Below are 4,650 nucleotides of genomic sequence, written 5' to 3'. Positions count from 1 at the left end.
TGTCTTCCTGACATACCTAAGATATTCAAATTAAATTTAATAAACATAAGTAATAAAATTTAAAGGGTAATAAAATATAATAGAAATAAAATGAATCCACATTTACTTTCTTTACTCAGCATATATTCATCAAAATTACACTCGTGCATCAAAATAAACAGATAATTTTGCATTCGAGCTTGTTGTCTTGTAAAAACTGCATTCGTTTATTTTCACATTGGAACGAAAAAGCCCGACTCCGAAGGAGGAGCCACAATATGAAAATAAACTTTCGCTTTTTCGCCACAATATGAAAATAAACTCATGCAGTTTTTAGACAACAACCTTTCATGCAAAATTATCGGTAATTTTGAAGTACTTGTGCAATTACCCCCGATAATTTCACGTCGTCATGGAATCATAAAAAATATCACTGTCGACTGATTTATTTAAAGTGATTGATGTCAAATATATTCTGAAATTTAATTTTTAATATTTAATTCGAGAAATAATCTCACTAAATACCATTCGAGCTTTAACCATATAATATTTCACTCTGGCATGTTTTCCTTGCAAATTGCACTTGTCCTTCGGACTCGTGAAATTATGGAAAACATGCAATCGTGAAAAATTATCGGTAATTTCAAAGCACTTGTGGTATTACCCCCGAAAAACATTGTTGTCGTCCTCAGAGAAATGACACCTCCAGAGAAATTACACCAATTTTGAATCACAGATGACATGCCTTAAACATCCTGATACATAAGCTGCTCTATTAGCCTGCTTTCGTACAACACTTTTTTTTTAGACCTCGGTAGCTGGATATTTGGAATTACATGATGACATCGGCCTATTGTAGATTTCGGCCGTTGCTTTATTTTTGATGAAAAAAAGGAAATGTTTGTAAAAATATTCCCGTTTTAGCACGCACGATGTTTTGGTGAGCTTGATGTGAAACCGAACACTGATTGCTATATACGTAAAAGCAAAGATACATAATTTTACCGAGCGATTAATTGTCCGCTAAAGGACCACTGAGATTTGGCAAAAACCGTACAAGATTATATTATGTTTTGTTAAACTTTTAATCAGTTGTGCAGCAAACCATATGTTTACATAGGTCTGTTTCGGTTTAAGAATATTGATATAATACAACTTAAGCTACAAAAAAGAATATGAATAATTAACCCGGTAGTTCATAAACATTTAAAAGAGTTAATAGCTGAACTTTATTACTAATATTAAAAATATTGTCTTAAACGACAATTAGCAGACGTGGGAAGGCGTCGAATTGCTCGACTGAAGAAACGCGGCCGTAAATACAGAAACGTGTTTGCAGGTGAAGCCATTTGTTTTAATACGCCTCTTAGGCCAGAATTACCTAAACGAAAAGTTTTAGAGCTTTGTGAACTGACGCTGACTATTTTGTTTGCTGTAAATATGGATGAAGGTGTAATTGATGCTAAACTGAAATTTTGCCAAAAACATGGTTATACTTCAATAGATTTATCAACAGTTCTGGCCAAGTATTAAATCTCCAAAGTGTGAACACTAAGCTTTACAATAATTTAATTTAATGTGAAAGAAAAATTATCATGCATTAGAAGTATTCAAAAACTGACTAACCATTGCATGTAATAAAAAAAATTAACTTGCATCCGCAAATACTTCAACAGGAATCATGAATAATTTAGGCTCCACCACAAAGGGTAATATTTCAGTTCATCCATATCTTCCCGAAATATTTCGGCTTATTAGATCCATTTTTTACGTGCTTAAGTTTAATAACATCAACTTGAGGAACGTCACATTAAATATTAATTATCAGTTCATAACTGGATCTCCTCATGGATATTCTGGACTCATAGTAAAGTGTTTTTTTTTTGTGATTTATAATTCCAAATTGCATGCCACAGTTCTTCGAAAATACATATAAAGACATAAGTTTGCTGATGGAAAGTCAACAGTCCAACAGGTGCTTATTTTTAAATAGCAATTATATGACTGAAAATATGCGACGAACCGTCGACTTGATACCAAAGGTTAGATAAAAATCAAATTCACTTACGTAAACTCCAGAAATGCATCGTCATTAAGGTGCTATTAGCTTTGTAACACAACATGCACTAATTAGTATTAATTGACTGAGTTGGTTCTTTCGACGTAATTAGTTAGACAATGGAAACATATCTGATACTGTCGCAAACAGCAAATAAATTTGAAAAAATACAAATGGTAACAAAAATTACTATTCGAAAATCACTTATCAAGAGTTATCTTGGCAGAATTTAATAAATATAGCTGTTTATTAGCTCTCTAATCACAAACGAACGGATTTCATGCTAAAACATAACCAACTGTTAAGGAATTAATCACGTTCTGAATAAAATATCAGAAGAGTAAATGATAGTCTCCCCTAGTGTAATTAAAATTATATTTTTCTGATCGACTTTGCTGGTCCTATCTATTTCATTATTAGTACAAGTACAAAACCGAAACAATGTTCACATTGAAATTCCATTGTTTCCTGTGATATATTGCACCTGGATCCGTCATCTTTAAACCACATGTCGGCGACATACATATTCTGCATTAATGATTGATTGAAATTTAATAGTCCTATGATGGCAAGGTCCCAAAATTGACACAAACTAACTAACATGTCCGGAAACAGCATGGCTTGTAAACCTCAAATGCGACAATTGGATCGGTTGTGTCTAATAAGCAAACCGTAACATGAAGAGAATGGCCTAGGATTGCAAATAGTTTTCTTTGAAAATTTAGCATCAACTTGGCAATAAAAATGTATAATTCAATATTTTTGTTAACCCTCCAGCGGGCGCGCCTTTTGAAATCCAACGAGCGGGCGCGCCGCGGCTATTGCACCGCAAATGCTTTTCTTTAAAAAAAAAAATTAAAGCAAGTAACCAAAAATAGATGCAATTCTACAAATAATACTTGAAAAAATGCTAACAAAATTAAACATGTATGTAAAAAATCTAAAAATAAAAATCTGAAATACATATCATTATTTTTTCCAATAAAAAATTGATAATCTTTGTCTGTTCCCTTGGTTCAAATTCTGCTTCTTCTTTAGCTGCTTATTGTTCAGAATCACTACTATAAACGTTACTTTCAGTAACTTCTGGCTCCTGGTCTCGATCGCTGTCAAAATCGTCATCAATTACGTGACTTCTGTTCACGTTAATGTTCTATTGTAGATCTTATTCTACTTATCTTCTAATTATCTCACCACCTATGGCAACGATTTTTCTAATTCGTCCGGACTCAATTTTTTTTCGACCTCTCACAAAAAATTTAAAATCTATATAATTTATTTTAGCTTAAACGACATACATCTACAATACGTCACCATAAAGAACCAAACACGATAAATGTGTATCAAAATATGCTCAATTCGTAACAAAAAACTCCATAAATATATTATTATTATACTTACATGACCAGGCGCGCCGCGGCAAATTAGCCGCAAAAATTGCACACTCTTACTAAATGCCACTCTGCAACTAATGCCGACAAAAATAGGGTCTGTCCGATATAGGAATGAAGGGACAAATGTATCGGGAACGAATACCTGGAAGAACGACGGCGTCAGTTTTAGTGCATAGTATTTATAACAAAAAATCTAAAAAATGGGGCATTTTGCAGCGGGCTCACCCGCTGGAGGGTTAAAGTTAAAGTAAAGGTAAAATAATTTATAAATATATCAGGAATATGTAAAATGAAAATCAATTTTCTTTTTAATGTAAAATTTATATTATATTTACAATATTTAACATTCTTCAATGGTTGCAGTTGACTCGGTGATATTTACGATATCATTATCTAATCCTACAAAAGTGACAATTGGTTTATGATAACTGCAGTAAGGAGCGAATTGTGACACTCGATTTTATCTTGCTCGTTTGTAGCTTGTTCTGGATTATTTATCATCTTTAATTGTATCTTCGATTCACGAAATGACAATAAAAAAATCAACAATAAAATCTCATTTTAAGTGGAGACTTTCCTGGATCTTTATAGAAAGGATGGAAATCTTTAAATTCTTTTCGTTTTGATCATTTATCAGCAACCCAATAATTTTTTTCTTTTAAACTAAAATCGTCCCCTCTCAAGATTAATATTTTTCAAAACAAAATCATCCATTATCATTAACAGTTGTATAATTACCCTGAATATGATATAATTACTGTGAATAAATGTGCTTATATGATACATAACAAAATATGACCAATTCTTACAACAAAAAAAACCATGGGATACCCACCCGAAAGGACGCCCGAAGTAAGGTTTCATTTTACTTATAATGGTAACGTGCAAATTCGTACGGATGATTTCAAATCTAGTGGACGAGTTGCTATACGTTGCAATAAAATTGGATCATGAGTATTAGATTATTAATAGGGAAAAAGGCATTGAAATAAAATAACTATGTATTTATCTCAACACAAGCAGAACGTGTTTTATTATGTTGCCGATACAACGAGTTCTTTAAGGCTCTCTTATTAGACTGAAATTCATCGATATAGTTCGGTTGAGCTTCATTTATGCTTAGATCAGCTACTCAAAATTACGAGTCGAATTCTCTGAATATAAACATAGATTATGGCTTTTCTCCTTTTTGCTGACAAAGAGGAATGATAACATTTA

This window comes from Dendroctonus ponderosae, unplaced genomic scaffold (genome assembly GCF_020466585.1).
Source record: "Dendroctonus ponderosae isolate FM_Combo_2020 unplaced genomic scaffold, Dpon_F_20191213v2 Dpon_F_20191213_1, whole genome shotgun sequence".
Taxonomy (NCBI): Eukaryota; Metazoa; Arthropoda; class Insecta; order Coleoptera; family Curculionidae; genus Dendroctonus; species Dendroctonus ponderosae.
Note: the sequence above shows the minus strand (reverse complement) of the source record.